Below are 20,924 nucleotides of genomic sequence, written 5' to 3'. Positions count from 1 at the left end.
GTTGCGCATACCGGAACCATCCACCTTGCATTCATGGACCTGTCATCTGCTTTTGATTGTGTTAATAGGTCCAAGCTATGGCAGTCCATGGGGGCAATGGGGGTGGAAGATAGTATTGTTAATTTTCTTGAGGACATGCACTCATCAACCAAAGCCAACGTAAGGTTCTCACAATACCTGCAGGTTTCAAGGGACATCGAGATTAAGAAAGGAGTCCGCCAAGGCTGCATTCTGGCTCCGTTTTTATTTAATTTTTATATTAATGAATTAGAGAGAGTGCTGTTGGCAACTGGAGCTGATTTTCCCTATGTAGGACGGCGGGGTCATCCTGTTTTGCTTTACACGGATGACGCCATCCTAATATCCGGAACCGAACTGGGCTTATAAACACTTTTAAGTGCCTTCTTGGGTTTTATTACAGAACGGGACCTGACCATCAATAACACCCTAAGTCCTATGCCAAACACACAAAAAGGAGCTTTCCCTTTAGATCTGGCAATGATAAAATTCCTCGCACAAGTGTCTTTTCTTATCTAGGGGTCCTGTTTGATGACCATCTAAAATGGGACCCCTTAATTCAGAGGAAAAAAGGGGACCTGGCCCGGGTCAATGCAGCAATTTTTAATTTTGCCTCTAAAGTGTGGATGAAACTGACAGGAGCTATGCTACAAGTTTATCAAGCCAAAAGTGCAGCCATAGCAACCTACCGTAGCGAGATCTGGGGACATTTGACAATAGAACCCCTCCAGGTGGTGGAAAATGGGTTACTAAAAAGATTACTATGAGTCCCGCAAGGAACCTCAAACATGGTAGTACATGAGGAACTGGGAGTCCCTTATCTAAGTGACACTCTTGCTCTGCGTCCCCTGACCTTCTGGATAAAGTGTTTGTTAAATGATGATATAACCCTTACCAAAATGATTCTAAAGGAATACCTGGCCCTAGAAAATATGGTCCGTAACCCCTGGCTTAATTACATCAAAAGAGGGTTTGAACGGATTGGGAGGGGCGTTCTATTCTTTAAGCCTGATGTTATTGATAAAAGGGTTGTTGAATTAACCAAGATAACCTTTTTGAACCAAAGGCGATTAGATCGGGAGGCAGAAGAGGTAGGGAAATCGAGTGTGCGGGCATACCTTCCCTTAAAATCAATGCCTCTGCCAGAACCATATTTTAGGGGCTCCATGACGTCGCGTGAGGAGTTCCTTCTAACAAGGTTCCGAATGAATCTCTTCCACCTTCTGCAGGCTAGACCCAAGGAGTCCTCAAGAGGTCAAGTGTTCGCTTCCTGTGGCTGCAACGGAAAGTCTCCACAGGACTTGCTGCACTTCATGTTCTTTTTTAGATTATATGCAGTCCCCAGGAGACATTTCTAATTCTTATTTTAAAGAAATTGAATTTTAATCAAGTCAGACCAGCACTTATGTATCTACAACTGTTGAAGGATGATTGCATTATTTTTATTGTAGGGTTTTTAAAAGCATCGCTGACATCTAGGCACTTTATGGATATGTAAAGGCTCTTCACTTTGACATGTTCACAGATGATTTATTGTATGGACATGGAGTTTCTTTCCTTTTTTCCTTTTTAACATCGTGACAATAACCAAATGATTTTATGTATGTATTTGTGCAACTTTTATGGTTTTGTAAATATAAACCGAATAAAGTTTATTGACTGACTGACTGACACTATGTTTTGTGGTGCTGACCTGTGCACAGGATCAATGTGCCACTTATGACAGTTTACCATTTAGTAATGTGATTTTCGTGTACTCTTCTGCAGTCATGGTTGCTCGTGGGCAGTGCAATTGTTTGTGCTACACAGTCCTCTGTTCATGTTGTTTGCACCTGGGTGTCCCTGAGTTGACCATCTGTAGGTGCTGGGTTAGCTGTATGTGTGTTTGCTGAGGTACTGCTACCCTTCCTGAGTTTGACGTTGTCTGTGTGCTGTGCTGATTTATGTTGTGGCAGTACATTTTGTGGCACTAAGATGTGTGTGCTACTGATTTGGTTGTTGTGCACACACTGCTTTTTGTACATGCAGTGCTGTGAGTGTATGTTGCCTTGTGCTTGCCTGGTATGCATCCCCTAATGTCCAACTGATTTTTAAATGTGATGGATTGGCATGTGCACCTGTTGTGTTTTTGTTGTGGATGTATGCAGTGTTTGACCTGTGTTGGCTCTTTCAGCTGACAGATGCTCTGTGTGTGATATTCTATTTGCATGACATTGTGCGTGAGTTGTTTGTGCATTTTGATACATTCAGACGTGCGTTGCAGGTGTAGTGTGCATTACTTGTGTGTCTGTCACATGCAGCAAAGTGGATTATTATTCCTGAGCTTGTTTTGAGTGCACATTGGTGGGGTGTCCTCCTATCTTTGACCTGTCATTTGTCAGGATGGTGCATATGTATGCTTGTGGTACACTATGACACCATGTTGACTTGATGGGTGGTGTGTTGTCTCTGTCTGTGTTAGCTTGTTGTCCCATTGATCCCAGTTTGTGTCTGATTGTTTTGAGATGATGCAATTCTTGTTTGTGTTGGGGTATGATGTCTGTGTATTGGTCCTGAGTGACAATGTTGTGTACTGCTGTTCTGTCTGGGGTCCCATTGCCTTTCCACTCTTTGGCAGGCCATATGTGGGCTTGCTGTCCTTCTATGTTGTTTGTGAGGTTTGTGTTGTCTATTGTTTTTGTGCAAGCATTGTTTCAGGCATCCATGAGTGTGTGTGTGATGTTTGTGGATGCACCCCATGTTTGTCAGGGTACTCAGTGGCGGTGCGTCCATTGGGGGCATTGGGGCATTGCCCCACTAGCCATGGACGGCCGTGAAGCTGCTCATACATGCTTTTATTTCATTTTCAAAATCATTGACGCACTCGTGACTCGCCTGGAGAGAGCTCTGCCGGGACAAGCCCGACTGAACCGGGGACATCGCGCTGTGGAAAGACTGTGGGGGCGGGGCTGCGGCAGTGAGTGACAGCGCAGCAGAATGGAGATTTACTTAACCAGCATCTGCAGCAGTGAGTGTCAGTGTGCGCATGTCAATTTTAGGCCTAGTAATTTTTAGTACTGGCCTGTGCATGCGCACACGCAGTACTGCTTCTGTCCTCTCTAAATTGTAACTCGGGGATTGGCAGTGACCCAGGCCCCCGGGTCTCCTTATGGGCAGGAATAACCCCTGCTCTTAGCCAATCCTGGCGCAGTAGCGCTGCTAATGCTGCGCCAGGATTGGCTGGAGTCACCGCGCTGACTACAGATGGTGCACCCGAGCGTGGGTGTGGTGGTGGCTGCTCATGTTGCACTGCATGGCCAATCACACCATGGCGTATGTGAAGCAATGTAGTGGATTGGCCAGGCATTTCCTCTAGTGTTGTATGTTGTTGTTGACGTCACCGCGCCCGGTGCGCTAGTGCATGTGCTACAGTACACGAGTCATGAGACGACGAGTCACAAGAGTGTTCCTGTCCAGTCGTCGTCGTGTGTGTAGCAGTGACTACCGACAGGCTGGGGTTCGACAACAGGCAAGTGCAGTTCCATTTTAGTGTCCTGTGTCCGACATGCTCAGGTGGAGCCCATCTACTTTGTGTTTAGTGTTCCCCATCAGCCTAAGACTTTGCCAGCAGGTAAGAATAACACAGGTTATTAAACACGCCGGCCTCAGACACAGAGTAAGCCTGAGCTCCACCCTTAGTAAAAAGGCGAATTTTAAGGTGGCATACTTATGGCCGAGTAGTTATCCAGTGCGTGCTGGGAAATCTCGGGGGTCGGCGATGGCCGCATCATTTGATCCTGGAGAGTCGGACATGTGCTGGAAGAGTGGCAGAGCCTCGTTCACTCATGCGGATGCCAGATACTATTGATAGTATTGTTTAGGTATTGAGCTGGTTAAACTTAAGAGAGTGTTTTACATTGCGACGCTTTGGCATTTTTGAATGTGGCATGTTTAAACAATGCATGATTTGGACGTGATTCGATTAATAATTATAGTCACATTCTTACATTCTTTTGGACTGCTTGCTAGCTAACACATTTAGATGGTAGTAGTGAATGAGTGTTGAAAAGCAGATGGAATTAATTTGTTTGAACAGCAGCACATATGGAATAAACACTCACCCAACGTGGGCATCCCCATGCAGTATTTTAAAAAAAAACATAATTTGTCGCGTATGAAATGGGTGCACTTTTTAGTGCATGAGAATAGTTGTTTGATCACCGACAGATGGGATTCTTAATGTTGTAGGAGCATTCAACCAATCATGATAACACATATGGCATATTTATTCAGGTCAGACTTGCTCACTTTCCTCGCTCGTGGCACAACACTCACCCCCCAACTTTTACGCCCTCCCAACTTCAAAAGTCACCAGCCGCCACTGAGTGTACTTACATGACATTATTTGCATCATTCTGTGTGTTTGACACAGGTGTTGAGTGATGCAGTTGTGAGGTTGGTGGAGGAGGGGTATGTGTGAAGGATCCAACTTGTGTTTGATAGTCAGAGAGTATGACAATGAACCATATGTTTTGTGCTGATGACATATCCATGTCAAGTAAGTTGAGACAGATGTGTGGCTGATCACTGTTTAACTTCAGACACTTCCTATCATCCCTGTGCCTATGCATGGTTTGCCTTGCTGTCTCCCTGAGTTGTTGTACAGAGGTCACTGTGGTTTAATTGCACCCACTGTGCCAGCCATGTCTGATTTTATGGCCTAAGTGTGTTGTGATATGTTCCTTCTCTTGCATGTGATGTACACATGCTTTGTGGCTTGCTCCATGGCTTTCCAGCACTGATCACCTCACTTTTGGCAGGCCCATTTATTGTCCTCTATTGTTGCAGACATCTGGTATGTGTATGTGGCTGTGTGTCAGAGTGGGATGTGTCTGGGTGACTTGTCAGGCAGTGTGTACAGTAAAGTGGTTTTTCATATTCAGTGTGAGTGTTCATTTTGTGATTGGACTCATTTTGCTGACAAGAGTAGAGGGTAGGTGTGGGGAGGAGGGTTGCCCTGCCCCTGAGCTTCTGTGCAGGATGTTCCTTTTCACTCACTCCTTCTGAGACAGGTTATCTGGTTGTTCAGTGTGTGTGGTGCAGGGTCTGGGTACACCTGGCTGGTTAATTGAGCAGGGGGGCGCAGGAGTGGCACACAGCATGTCCCCTAATGGGTGTGTGAGGCCTGGTATGTGAAGGGTGGAGGTGTGGGAATATGATCTTTGTGGACTGCGCATAACTGGCACAGGCCCTGCCTACCACATTATTTTCAGGTTTTCCTGCGTCTTCCCTGCTGCAGTGACATGACCGGGAGATTGCAGTGATTTCTCAGTTGATGGGTGACCTGGATGAGGAGGGGTGATTTTGTAACAGGTAGGACATGTGTGGGTACACTTGGGGATGTGTTCCTGTCCCCACCAGAGTGTCTGGTGTGGACAGGAACAGTATATCAGCCCAGGAGTTTTGTGTTGTGGTTGTGTGCGGAGTTGTGTGATTGTGTACCTCCGGCGTTGTCCGGGACGGTGCATTACTTGCTGGTAGTTGATCAGGTACAGCAGCGGAAAGGCATGTAAATCTGGATCCATTGCAATCAGGACCAGGTGGAGGGGACCGGGAGTCTGGCTTGGCGCTCAGCAGTCATGCTTCCTCTGTCTCCGGTTGGGTGGTTTCTCTGCTGTGGTGTGACAGGATGTTTGGGGCATCCTGATTTGTACAGCGGTCGGGATGTCATTCCGCACGACTGTGGGTCTCTATTGGCTCTCACCGCCGCGGTGGGGGGTGCATTTTTATGATGGTGCACGTCGCACAGCGGCAGACAGGAAATGGGCTACGTTTGTCCGTTGTAATGTGGTAGGCATGAGGACAGCTGCTGGTGTGCAGAAAATGATATTTTCCGCTAGCACCGCAGAGGTGCCTCCGCCCGCCATCATAATGAGCCCCCAAATGTCCAATATTAGACAGTGAGAAACCATTTAAGATATTACCTTGGCTTAGAGAAGCACGACAAAATCAAATCAAATCTGTGAAACTGCTGCCCAATGAGGATCATCAGGCCAGCTTTATTGTTAATCCGAACTAAACACAAGTGACAGTTTAAGATTAGACTGCCTTTGACAAAATGATCAAGCTCCAATACTGGGAAGGGTCCCTCAAAACCATATTTTGGTTGAAATCTTGATAATAGCGTATTTGCACTTGATACCCCTTCTATACTTCAGAAAAAAAATATTTATTTGAAACACAAGGTCCTGAAAAAGGTGGTGCAAATCAATTTTAACTGCCGAAACGTACGTTGACCTGACTTATTGGACCCCCAGGAGGCAACACAACCATGGACATTAAATGAAATGTTCTCTCCACGTGTTGAATAGATTATGCCTTTCAAACAGGGTGAAATGTGTGTGTGAAGTATGAATGCGTGAGCGTGGCAAGTTAGGATGTGATGTTGTGTGAGCTGGTTTTGGTGTGAGGTTGACTATAGTATAGGGGTTTATTTATACATATACGTTTTACTATGCACTAAATCACAAAATATTGATGTATGGTTAAACAAAAATGTTTTTCTCTTCTGTATAAAAAAACAAAAAAGAAATGTTACTGTGTTTTGATTTTTACTCTCTGAAAAAATGGGTCAAAAATGAATTTTATAAATTATAATCTTTAGCAACCTGTTGAAATAAAGACCATCTCTGCATCAACTTGGTCCGACATATAGATGGGATAGATTAGAAGGGCAGTTCTCAGAAGGCTTTTATCTCTTCCCCAGGGCAAGATGGTGCAAGCCGTAAAGACAGAGTGTAAGTTGGCTTCCTGGAGCCTGATGGTCTTTACTTGGGTCCTAAGATATTTAACACATTCTTTGCAGATGATCAAGTGTCTAAAGTTTCCAAATTATGTTGGGTAGAGATCCAAGGTAGCAAAAGAAGGTGGGCAAAGGATGTAAGAACTAGATTAATTGCCCTTACAGGTATACAGGTATCGGTACAATTACATCCTGGTACCCCTTCCCAGGCAAGCAGGTATTAAAAGAGTCTGTTGCCTTGGTGTCTGGATTTAATTGCTCATTTTACATGAGCAAGAAACAATCTACTAGCTTTTTACTTCCTACCTCCGGCCAGGATACTTCCTTTCCTTATTTGTTGCAGCTACTAGATCTAAGGTTGCAAAATCAAATATTAAGGGTCAGGGTGGGGTGTAATCCAATCTACTCATCCTGTCCAAACAATCCTGGATAACAGTTGTTCCTGCCCCTTGAATATAAAATGTTCCTTGCTGCATATATTGATGGACTGTGTTTTTTATTTGCCAAATCAAATTAAGTTTTTAAGACCTCTGTTTTTTCAAATATGGAACTCTCCATAGGGGAAAACTGTGGAGTTGTTTTCCAAAATGTGCTATATAGATGTGGCAGTTGAAATTGCTCGGTTTTTACAGTCAGTTAAATAGAATTTTGTGATGAATTATCATGTGAGGGGGATGCCGGGTAGTAAAATGGGACTTTGTATTGATTTTTTACATTGTTAACTGTGTTTTTAGAATATGTTATGGCCAATTGTCTAAATGAACTTATTTTCCATCCTACCTGGCTGAAGATGGATGAACTCTCTGTATGCCCTTGTAGTACTCAGCACGAAGCCAAAACAAGGCTGCCAAGCTAAAAATCGAAGAGGAACTGACTGCCCTTATGCAACGGTATAGAAAAGAAGGCTTTAACCAATCAATGACAGTGAATAACTAAGCTTCACATTGAATTTGAAATAAAATCACAGCTGGATTCAGAGCCACAGGACAATATAAACAACAATAGTTTTTTTTCAATTCCCCCAAAAACTTTATTTAGGTCATCATGGACCATAAAGGTGCATACATAATAAAATTACACAGATAAATCTATGTACTGTGTGGGCCCTTGGATATTACGCTTACCAAGGTTGAAACAGCAATAGCTAAACCTTTACCTAACAAAGCGTCTGGCCTAGATAAACTGCCTGGGGATCTATTTCGGTCTCAATCGAAGATCTGGGCACCATATTTGGTTGTCTTATTTAACGCAATCCTTAAGGGGATGGACCCGCCAGATACCTGGCTTGGAGCAGAGATAGTCCCTGTCCACAAAAAAGGCTGCCCTCTAACTCCGTCTACTTATAGGCCCATCAGTTTGATTGACACTACACAAAAACTGATGGGCAGGATCATCTTAGACAGAATTCAGGGTTGGATAGAGGAAAATGAGATTCTGACTACACTCCAGGCTGGGTTCAGGACAGGTATTTCTACCTTAGACCAAATATTTAGGTTCCAGGTACTACTTTGGAAAACGGTGAGAGTGGAGGGTGGCAGCCTCTACCTCATCTTTGTTGACCTGTGGGCCGCATTCGACTTAGTGCTAAGGGAAAAGCTGTAGAGAGTACTAGCAGATTTGGGTTTACCCACTTACTTTCTGAACATCCTGAATAAACTCCACACGGATAAATATGCCCAAGTCAGGTATGGGAGACATGGTGAACTGTCGGCTCGCTTCCCTGTGAAGAAGGGGGTACGCCAGGGGTGCGTTCTGGCGCCAACCCTATTTTGTCTCTACATAAACGGGCTAGTAGACCATTTGCTTAGAGTAAAGGATAACGATGCCCCAAGGTTGGCGTCCGGGAGGGGGCCCGCTTTGATCTTTGCGGACGACACTCTGCTGTTGTCCAAAACATCAACGGGCATCCAACGCACCCTGGACGTTTTCGCAGAATTCTGTGCAAAGCGTGGGCTAGAGATAAACTTAGATAAAACTAAGTTCATGATTTAAAATCCCTCTAAACAGACTAACCCTAATTAAGCATGGGCGGATTTTACGAATTGGCAATCCGCGAACTTGCGTATTTACGGATTCGCAATCCGCAAAATCCGCGAACTCTCGCGAATTTGCGTTTTTTTTTTGTGTGTGTTCGCAAGGATTTCTGCCAGTTCGCGAGGGTTCTGTACCAGTTCGCAATTGCGAACTTACTTGTCGGCTCGCAACGGCCGCGACTATGTTGTTTCTACATCTGGTTCATCATCACAGGTTCACAGCACCCTCTGTTTCACCACTGCCACCCTCTGGTACACCCATGCCACCCTCTGGTACATCACTGCCACCCTCTGGTTGGTTTATCACTGTAGATTATGGGGGTGAAAAAAAGCAAGCACACCTGCCCTGCTTCAACTGACATGAATTAATTTGGGGTTGATTAATGTGTCACTGAATTTAAACTTCCAGTCTGGCTGGCACCTGCTTCCTTATCTGTAATTTGCTGAACTCTGAAGGGGCCCCTCAGGAAGCACTACAGGGAATGGTTACTAATGATAAGATTGAACTTTTGCACCTGCTGAGTGCTCTCAGTTTTGTCAGTAATTGCTTTCTGTTGCAGTGTAATTTTTTTAACAGGACCTTTGTTGTATACTTGTAGCTATTCTCTGAGCCTGCTGTGAGGGTCAGAGCAGGGTCATAGAATAGTTGCAAGTAGGCAAATGAACTCTGGAGGGGCCCCTCAGGAAGCACTACAGGGAATGGTTACTAATGATAAGATTGAACTTTTGCACCTGCTGAGTGCTTTCAGTTTTGCAAAAATCCAAATATCCAGCAGCATCCACAAAAGTAATCCTTCCAGGTCAAGATCCATATCAAAGTGACCAGCACATGAAGAAAGCACTGGGAGGAGCCTGGTGGACAGGAACAGGAAGTTGGAGACTGTGGGGCACTTCCTTCCTCTAGTTGGCAAGTGCGAGCATGCAAAAAATCCGCTTCGCACGGATTTTACGAATTTTCGGTAAGTTCGCTAGAGTTCGCGGATTGCGAATTTACTGAAAATCCGCAAAATCCGCGAGTGGAACGGATTTTACGCCCATGCTTAACCCTAATCCACTTTTGAATGGTACTCCTCTGGAAAGAGTCAAGACCTTTGAGTACTTAGGTATTACTCTAACGGAAAATTATGACTGGGGCTTTCAGACAGCAAAGGCAGCCCTCAGGTTATCCCAAGTGGTGGGTGGAATCTGTAAAGTTCACAGAATCTCAGATTTTAAGCCAGCGGCCCTGGTCGTAGAAATGTATAGACTTCAGGCCAGAATGGCTTCTATGTACAGGGCAGAGTTATGGGGACACCAACGAATAACCGGCCTCATGATGGTAGAACATACCTTCATGAGGAATTTATTGGGTCTACCGACCAGTACTCCGCTCATTCCTTTATGTATGGACCTTGGGCTAGAACCTATAGAGGAGGCAGTGGCAGCACGGACGACGTTGTATTGGAAAAGACTATGGTCAAGGCCTGAATTGGCTTCCTATAAAGAAGAATTCATAGAGGTGTGGGCTTCGTTAAAAATCAAGAACATTCCGTGGCTTCTACATATCAGGGCAATTAGCAATAGGATTGGTTTACCTGATTTGTAGGATAAACCCGAAGAAAGTTGCCCAGGGATAACTAAAGCAGAGCTGACACGCCATCTTAGGTATCAAAATCTATTATCCTTACAGAGGTGTACCACTGTGGGAAGACTGACGGCAGAGTTCCTCCAAGTAAAAATTTAACCTAAAATGGAGGATTTTCTGGATGTAATTTATCCCCCACTTGCGAGGAAACTCTATATGCAGCTTAGGATTGGAAGTCTCCCACTCAGGGTATTACCTCTAAATTGGCTAATACTGAGAACATTATGTGTCCGGCACGCAATTACAAACAAGAGGTTGTACTCCACGTTTTTTTTTCTGCCCTGCTTACCAGGCAATAAGGAAATGCTGGTTGATTCAATTTTGTAGGTACTTAGGTTTTAGGCAATGTGCCCAAGCCTGTAGGGTCCTAAGGTACGACACCCACCCCCCTATTGTTTTTGCTGTCTCTCGGTTTCTATTTGGTATGTGGCGTAGACGGAAATGTTTTTTTTAACAGCTGTGTCTACCTACTCTAGGTTTAAATTTTACTGGATATATTATTCATTGTCTTATTTATCTTGTGCTTGTATGTATGTATTTTATCTGCACTTTTATGGTCTGTTATGACCGAAATAAAGTTATCAATGAATGAATGAACTGTAAAACAGTCCCCATAAATAACTATAAAAATGAATAGTTTAACCATGTTAAAATACATTACAGGGTTCACCAGGTGGTAGATCCGGGTAATTCATAACTATAACCCGTCCTTATCCAACTACCATGTGTATTTCCCCTATGTAGATGCCACATGGGACAAAAACAGCTGTGCATGCAATTTTATCAATAATTAAAACTCATTTCATCACCGGACTTAATGTTAAAATATTAAATGAAGTGAAGTAGAAATTTGAGGCAAAAAATGCAAACAATATAGATTTTTAAGACCACAGTGGCGAATTTAGAAACATCCAGTGAGTACAACACATCAAGGTTAGGAATTGAGATACAGCAAAGACAATGGGCATATGAGTATCGTGCCTCCACAGAATGCACAAACCCTACGTTCTGACAGTTGGATAAGAAAGCGCTGTCTTGCTGATTTGTAGCCATGGCAGAAGAAAAAAACAAGGAGCTCTGACAATTCCCCACATTTGCAGGTAGGGCACCCTCAAGGTGTAAATTTAGACCCTTTGTTAGAGAAAGCATGGAGCCGCAAGGTCCCAAATCTAAACTGGGCATATCTTTTCCTTTCCAAGGTTGGTCGAATAGCATACAGAAAGGGCTCTAATATATACTCGTCCTTGTTTTTCAAGAATTCGACTGTCAAGTGTCCTAAGGCGGAACTCTCCTGGATATTTGCAGGTTTGTTCATCCTATGTGATATCACCCGTTCTGAGCTTGAAATTACAGGGCACACTTCTTCAGCATTACTCCATAAGCTTAATTTACCCAGCCTATGACATACATCCTTTACATGTACAATTCATGGTATTTTACCTAAACCCGGGAGACTCAGTAACTCCTTTAGCTCTGACTGATAAATGCCCAGTACCGGGGTCCCCCACAATCTACACCAAAAAGTTAGGGGTCTAAGTCCAATCTCATCCCCAATTGGTCTTATTCCTAGATCCAGACGTAGGGGGTGAGGGGAGTACTAAGGGGGAGGCCTAACATCTGGCTCATAAAATGAGTCTCTATCTTACTCCAGCTACTAGAAGAGCAATGACCCCATAATTCAGCCCCATACATTGTAGCATCCCTTGCTTGTACTTTGTAAATCACTGCTATTGGCCTAGCTGGTTTGTACTAGGAGTTTCTATACAATTTTGCAATCCCCCCCCCCACAGTCTGGGCTAGCTTAAGACCTGCCTTGGCCATTCGCGGCCCCCACTCTAGATTTTCTGTCAAAGTGTTGTTCAGGTAGTCAAATACCATCGTCCTTTCAAGCAGAGTGCCATTCAAGCAAGGGTTAAAACTGAATGTGTCAGCTGAGTTGAAGACCATAAATTTAGTCTTCTGTTTAATATTATTCAGCCCCCTGTTTTTGCAGCAGGTACCAAAGCTGTTGAGGATCCTCTGGATACCCATGGGTGACTTTGATAGAAGTAGAGTCTTGTCCACAAACATTGCTGCTACTTATCTGCGTGCTATCTTCAGGTGTCATTGTCCTTTACCTCAATGAGTTGGGCGACCAGTGAATAGGCAAAACAGGGTAGGTGCGAGTACACAGCCCGCCTTACTCCTCTATTAACTGGAAGTCAAGAGGTTACATTTCACATACCTCACTTTGGCGAAGTTGCCTTCATGCAATCTCATAAGCATAATCAGGAGCAGAGGGGAATCCCCAGATCTGTATGTACACCCCATAAATTAACTCTGGGCACCGGATCAAAGGCTGTCTTCAGATCCACAAATATTAGAGAGAGACTGCCACCCTCTATTGTCACAATTTTCCAATATAAAAGTTGGAGTCTATATATTTGGTAAACGGTGGAAATGGTATTTCTTAATCCCGCTTCGTATGGTTTCAAGATTTCATGCTCTTCCATCTACACCTGAAGGCAAACAGTTTCTGGGTGACATTGATCAAGCTGATCTGCCTATAGTTTTTAGGCAAAAGGGGTGAACTCTTTCTAAAGACTGGAACAATGCCTGCCCCATCCCCGGTGTCAAGGATTGCCATACCTTTCATAATAGGGGTAAAAAATGCCCATAGGTAGGGTCTCCATATTTTCAGTTCTGCCCGAAACAGATCCCCCGGTAACTTATCCAATCCCGCTGCTTTGTTGAGGGGAAGCTTGCTTATTGCATTTAATACTTCAGTCAAAGTGATCCTAGGGGCCTCTTCATGAATAGTCCCTGCGGAGATTATGGCTGTTTCGTCAATTGGGCCAACTGTTTCCTGTGTATTATATAGAGCCTAAAAATGTGTCTTCTATACATCTGATGCTGTATTTGGCTCAATACTAGAAAGCAACTACGGGTGGGCTCTAATCAGCAAGGCTGAGCCAAATTATCGAATTTGGCTCAATGGCTGGTTCCCTTCACTACTGCCTGTCCTGACTGTAGTCCAAAATGCCTCATATTTTTTTGGGATATGGCAGTTTTTAGAGTCTCCCATCTGTCCAGTTCCCAGGTCTTTTTTGCTTGTTGGATGCTATCTCTAAACAGCACCCACATTTGCTTAATTAGAGACCTATCCTTTGCTTTGATGGCGTCTAACAGAGCCCATTTAGCCTTTCGGTAGTAGTCATTAAACGAAGATCATCTAGCGCCTTTTTTCACCCTAGAAGATACCTTTGGATAAAATATACAAGTCCGTTTGGATGTCAATTCTGCATGCAATTCTGCAACTCTATTGGTGGTTAGTAGTAGCCTATCCCATTTCTAGTAAGGTTAGAATAATTAATTAATATATTGTGTCCAGCTTATCGGGTGACTGTTTAATTACCCCTACCTTCTTCTTCTTATGTTATTAGAGAGTATTAATCTACTATCTGAGGAGGTATAGCTAGCTGTGGCATTTCCCGAATCCGGCATCTCCAGCTCCATGGTCAGAGCGTTGTGATCGCTGTTGTGTTGTGGCAGGACATCAAAGTCAACAACACTTTGCCAATGCCTAGTCGCCACTAAGATGTAATCCAATAGGGAGGATTGGCCTATTCTATTAAATGTTAACTTCCCTGGTATATCCGATTTCGTGCGGCTGTTACACGCTCTTAGGGACTGAGTCAATATGACTTGGTTGATATGGAGTGCCAGCGGGGACCATGCTTTTATCAGTTCGATTTGTCGGTATGCGATTAGCCATTGCATGTCCTCCTCACTGGGGTTGTATCACTTGGCTCAGCAAGGGGCTCAAATTGACAATTAAACCCCCCCCTAAGATCAGCCACATATTTATGGGTACAGTAGGAATAAAGCGATTCAATTGGTCAAAAGTCAGGGATTCATGGCTAAGGCTTACAGGTCTGGAATAAATGTTAATAAAAGCAGTTTTTAACTTAGTGGGAAAACTGAGTGCTACAGACTGGATCTCATTAGACGAGGGTTCAACTGTTTAACTGTACACCCCAGATGTCAGCCAACTGAAATACATAAGCCCCCAGCCGGTTTGCCCCTTTCCCCGAGGTAGCAGGGACATTGAATGACGGAATCCCCACTCTAAAACAATCTTCCCGTGTCCACATTTCCCGAAACATGCGTACGTCATATTGGGTCACAAAAAGCCAGTTTGCTTTTTAGATCATCAACATTAAAAGTTAAGACCCTCAGCTTATTATCTAGTTTGTGCTTCTCAAGGGTGCCATCAAGTGTGTAGGTATTGGGAGGTTCAATATACCTCTTTTGGACCGAGGGATGATTATCTACTAATCTCATGGGTACACCTGCACTCAAAATACTATTGCTTATGGGAACAGGGGTTGGGGCAGCTGGTGTTCCAGGTGACTCTTCCCATATCCCTTCTACAACAATGTTCATATGTTGTATTGCTGTTAGCTGCACCTTTGATTCTGCCCCTACCCCGGTGAAAGTGGTCTGGCTAGGCTGGCTGCTATTATACTCTTCTAGTTCTCTTTCAGAACATGAGCTTCTGGATCCCTGGGCTAGTCTCAGTGTCGTTGCTTGTCAATCTACCTCTTCCAGAACCCCAAATCTATTTGTGACTGTTATATCGAATATCAAGTGTCTGGGAGGTGGGTGACAGTGGCCCACAATTTGTTGTTCCAGTGGCCATCTGCAATGTTTTTAATACGTCTAAGTTCTTGCACTATTTTATCCTTTCCCTATAGTTTCAGGGATTAGATTATACTGCAGGATTCTTGGATACTCAGCATTGGGTGTCACCGTTATGCAGACAGGTTCATCACCGAAAATAAGACCTGTCTTTTTCTGAAAAGTCCCAGACTTCAGGTCACACTGTTTTTCTAAATTCGACGGCCAGATCATCTTTTGTCAACATGGAATAGAATCCGAAATATGATTTCTGCCGTACAAATTTGAAGACAAAGTCTTCATCGTGAGTTTGTGTAGTATTTCTTTAGTAATGAGTGATATGGATATAAAACATGAGGTATCATCATACTACAATCATATACAATGGCCAAATATAACAGAAATTTGGTTGACACATATATCCTAGTAACAAGAAAGGATACAGATACATGGAAGAGGAGTTGGGAGAATGGGGAGATGGGGAAAGGAGCATCCGCATGACAGGAGGACGCCAGTGTGAGGCAGTAGGACTGTGTGCCTTCTGAGTTTGTACTCGTTTTTTCTTTGCGTTTGTACACTAGCCTGGGTGGTGTTAATGTCCAGGAACGTAACAGTATGTGGTCAGAGAGTTTCACTATCTCTCTGTAGGAGATAAGTTTCTTGGAATCCAGCACTCATACCTTGGTGGAAGGTGATTGGAATCCTGGGAGGATTTGCTTGTGCCTAACTGGACAAGGGAGCAAGGTTATTGATGGGGGTCTTCGAGTCTGTATATGTTCACATGGATGTTGGAGCGTGTGTGTGGGGGGTGTGCTGGGGTGAGTGAGAGGGAAGAGGTGTTGTAAGTGGGTGGTGCAGGGAAGGGGGATGTGAACAGGGGGTAGGTATCGTCTATATAATACTATCGGGTGGTGTCTGTGAACTCCTACACGGATCTCTGGTAGGAAGAGGATGTCCCTTTACCAAGGGTCTGTAGATCTGCGTAGTAGCGCAGCCAGAGAGGGCAGGTGATAGACAGGAAGGAGGGACTGGCCTGGAAGAGAAGGAGGGAGGAGAAATTGAGTGGGAGCAGGGGGGAAGTATAGGGGTGGCGTGGGCACACATGGAGGGGTAGGAGAAGGGTATGGAAAACAAATATGTGGAGACAGGCTGTGTGCCACCAGTGGCCTCTAAGTGCTATAGGGAGATGGAAAAGCTGAGGGGGAGTGAAGAGATTGAGATATATTTCACTTGTGTAGTCTGCATGGAGTGTGTAGGGGAGTAGGACGACGTAGGAGTGGGTGAACAAGTTCAAGGATGGAGGTGTGGGGATAGACTGATTGTGTGGAGTGGCATTGTTCATTGCAGTTTGTGTGTCCTCTTTCTAGTGCTATTATTGCAGTGAATATTACAACATTAGTGGGGGTGCAAATGGGGGAGTGTTGCCTGTGTGAGGGATGGGGTTCAAACCTCCCATTGTGTGGTGTCCCTGTTGTTCTCATATAGCCGCAGGAAGGGAGCCCCTGTCTGTAGGAATAGGTCAGATTGATCTGGTGGATAATAAATAACTGATTTGTGTGAGGCAGTATGGACTATAGCAACTAACCAGGTTTCCTGTGATGGCAGAGTCAGCAACCTCCATTGTCATAAGATAAATATAATAGCTGTGGCCAGTGCCATATTAAAGAGATGGCGCTGCAGCCTTGGTAGCTCTGGTGAGTGCCGCAGGTCATGTAAAAGAATAGTAGGCTGAGTGGTAGGTGCATGGACATCGAGGCACCCAGAACCTGGCCCACATAGGAGCAGAAAGATTGTAATATTGGAATTGTAATATTGGACACTTGAATGATATGTGTTGTGTCACATCGTGTGTTCACGCATCGACAGCTATTTGCAAGCAGGAGTAGGCCTGCTCTGTTCAGTTTCATTGGCGTCCAATGCCAGTCATGCAAGGTATTAAAAAGGCAGAACTTCAATCATGCCTCCCTGGTACCTCTGTCCAGGGCCTCCAGGGTATCTGCCCTCTTGTCTTCTTCGTAGGAAACTGATAGTCAGGTTTGCCATCTGGCGCAGAGAGCTCGCATCAGGGGTTGAGAGAAAAGACGGAAGGAAAGTATGCCGTATAGTACAGACATCACCCATTTGTGTTTTCCCCACATATGGAGATACGTCACCACTGTTGAGGTTGACAAGGGACAAGAACGCAGACCTAGGCGTTTTCTCAGAAAGTGCCGCAATTGAATGAATCACCAGTATCGTGAAGCAGGGAAGCCAAACTCCTCCCTTATCCATGAAAAAGACTTTGGATCACCATTCTGGAGTAGTTGATCAAGAGCCTTCGATTGTGGCCAAGATGGTCTTTGCCCATTGATGCATATGCCGGTGTTACCCTATAGGAGTGTATTCTCGTGGACCCAAGTAGACGACACGCACGTTACCGGGCCTTACACATAGCAAATAGTAACAGGTGTTTGGAGCCCTTCTGGCACGTCCCTTGCCAGTATAAGGCGGAGAGGCCTATGTCTGCAGATAGCAAATGCGGTTTGATGTTTACCTATTGTGGCTGGTCTGGAATCCCAGGTAAGCTAGCTGTGAGAGTTGGACGGCAAGATCATAGTGCTGTATAAACAGAAGACTCAGCCCTCCGCTGCTACCACGGGCAGCTAGGCAAGGTCTCGAAGAGCCCTATAAAAAGGGTCTTGTTCTGGAATCAATGAGGTGAAGCAAGGTAAGCGGTACTTACATGGGAAGCATCTTTTGTGACTAGAAACCTGTGCCACTGAGGAAGAGTGATGTCATTTGAGATGTCATCAGTGATGTCATCAGTGATGTCACTGACCATGTCATGAATGATGTAATATGTGACATCATCAGCAGTGGATTGCGGGTGCGCGATATATAGTTAGTGCAACTAACTATATATGGAATTTCAATGGTTTTGTGTGAGTAAAATAAGGTTTTTTAAATGCTAATTCCTAACTATATATGGTCTATAACCTATGGTTTTTTCAGTGAATTTTCAAGGTTTTGTAAATGCTAATTCCTAACTATATATGGTCTATAACCTATGGTTTTTTCATTGAATTTCATTGGTTTTTTAACAGCTAATATCTGTAGCTGTAAAATGTATTCTTCTTTAAATCCCAAAATATATTTTATATGTTTATTAATAAAAAAAAATTTAAATATTTTTTTTTCTTCGCTCCCGCTTCGCGAATCGGGAAGCTTCCCGTTAGCTGACCTTGATGCCGCGAAATAGACCGCGAGCCGGTAAACGTTCCTTTACCGCAACTGCCGCGTTAGAAAACAACATCGTGACGCCTCCCGTCCGCATGACGTTTCGCGTTGTCGCGTGATACGTCATATGACGTGCTACGTTAGCGAACTGGTACGCGAACTGAGGCGCAAAGCGCAGGTTTCTGGAAGCAAACCGGGAGGCGGCGCAAAGCGCGTAACGTAAACACAGCAGGTCATGTGACTTGGTAATAACACTTTTCATTGGTTCATTTCACTTTTGGTTTCCTAATGATGTAAGACTAGGTCATATAATCTAAAATGAACACTTTTCATTGGTTGAGAACTATTGTTTTTCCCAAATGATGAAAATCCCTCCTTCTTTCCTCACTCTGACTTTCATCATTGTGAGCAAAAGACCCTTTGTTACCAGTGAGCAATGGCTTCTTTAGTAGCTTCAGCTGGTGCTTCCCCACCACCTCCACCACATCCAAGGAAGAGAGGACCACCTGCTGAAGTTATAATTCAGCAAGAAGAGGAAGAAGAGGAAGAGGAGGAAGAGCACGAAGAGAGGCAGTTTTTGCCTGAGGAGCCCAGGACGTCTCACCGGAAAGAAAACTTCATTTGGCAATTTTTTAAAATTCCCAAAGGTCAGAAAAAAGTAAATGCAAGATACGTAACTTGCCTTATATGTCAAGATAGACTGTCCAGAGGGACCGAGAAAAAATACAGTTTCGGAAACCACACAATGCATCGCCATATGACTAGGTGGCATCCTAACAACTACAGTGCTGCAGTTTCGTAACGACCTAGATAATCTCCCTATTATGGCCAGAAGATCTGTTGTACCGGAAGTAACGGGACCAGAGGGCAGGGAGATGGTGCCAAATATACAAATGAGATTTGGTGAAGTAAAACAAGTCTGCATACATTGCAGTGGATTCATTTGCTACAGAGAAAGTAGCATCACTCTGATCAACAGAGCTATTGACAATCATATGCAAGTTTGTACGAAACGCCCCAAATAATAAATTCTTTTTTTTTTTGTTGCTCCTGTTGAGCCCTTTACAATGAATCGTTTTCGTTCCCCCCCTGAAAAAAAACCAAAAAAAATATAAAACCGTTCAGAAAAATTCAAAAAAAGTAAAAAAATGTTCAGAAAAATAATAAAAAAAGTATAAAACAACAAAAACAATAAAAAAAAAGTTCTTTTCAGAACTACCTCCCCGTTATTAAAAAATTGGTACAATATTTGGAACTGTGCCAACCTCTATTTCTCTTAGTTCGCTTCCCAGTTCGCTCGCCGGTACGCGAACCGGGAGCGAACCAAAAAAAATTTTTTTAAAGAAAGAACAGTAAGTATAAGGGAAGGAAACAGACAGTTATGTTAAAAGAAAGACAGCTATAGGGGAGTAAACTAGAGATACTATTACCCGTAATCCACTGCTGATGATGTCACATATTACATCATTCATGACATGGTCAGTGACATCATCAGCAGAGGATTGCGGGTAACAGTATCCCTAGTTTACTCCCTAGAGCTGTCTTTCTTTTAACATAACTGTCTGTTTCCTTCCCTTATACTTACTGTTCTTTTTAAAAAAAATGTTTTAGATCAGTCAGAAACAGTGAAAGTAATGAAATATAAAAGACTACGTAGAATATGAGCACTGTATGCAACAACTTTGACACTTACAGAAGCCTCACCTTCTCCATGCCTCCTACACAGTTCTACATGTACATCATAAATGCAAACAGAACAGAATTAATTATACATGTTAAATGGTTTATTTTTGCTGTTCTCAGAATGTATCAAATTTCACTAAAACAGTGACTTGAAGGTATTCATCATATAACAGCGGGGAAAAAAACACAATCAAAATGATTGTGTTTAAAAAACCCATACAACATAACAAATCAGAATTCAGAACTCCTTAAAGTTAACTTACTTTCCATGACGGCGAAGGATGTCCTATGAACAGCTTACACTCTGTTGTGCTGTTATTACTTTCAACCCGCCACTTTCTGAAAGAAAACCTCCATCGTTTTCAAAAACATGTTACATACAATAAATGACTTCTCGCTCTCTACCACACGTTTCCACAAGGCCAAATCGTGTCTGAGCCATTTATAACTCTTAGAATTCTTTTAAGCCAATCCCGTCATGTTGTATTTCCGCAACTTTCACAATTAAAATGTTGAAGATCATTTTCACAATCCTGGACTAGTAATATCTTCCCCTTCTTGCTCAATCATGTTCTACATTTCCTATCACACTGATATTGCTTACTATGAAGCAGACTTACACTACCTTTATGACTAGTACAATTATTTAATTCTCTACATCACTTTTAATCACAAAGAAATGTAAAACAGTAGACAGCATTGCAGACTTACATTCCCTCTACTCCATGTTTTGATTGGCTGCTTCAATTAGCTAATAAAAAGAAACAGTTTTTCTGAACTCATTCAAAGTGCACGTATTTCTCCATGACGTCCAGTGTTATGGTAAGAAGTTATGTCTCTGTACTACACTTATCCTCAAGGCCAAATCGTGTAGGAGCCATTAGAACTTCTTGAAATTCCTCAGAGCACA

Source organism: Lissotriton helveticus, chromosome 1_1 (assembly GCF_964261635.1).
Source record: "Lissotriton helveticus chromosome 1_1, aLisHel1.1, whole genome shotgun sequence".
Taxonomy (NCBI): domain Eukaryota; kingdom Metazoa; phylum Chordata; class Amphibia; order Caudata; family Salamandridae; genus Lissotriton; species Lissotriton helveticus.
The sequence above is the reverse complement of the archived record's forward strand: the minus strand, read 5'-3'. Positions refer to the sequence as shown.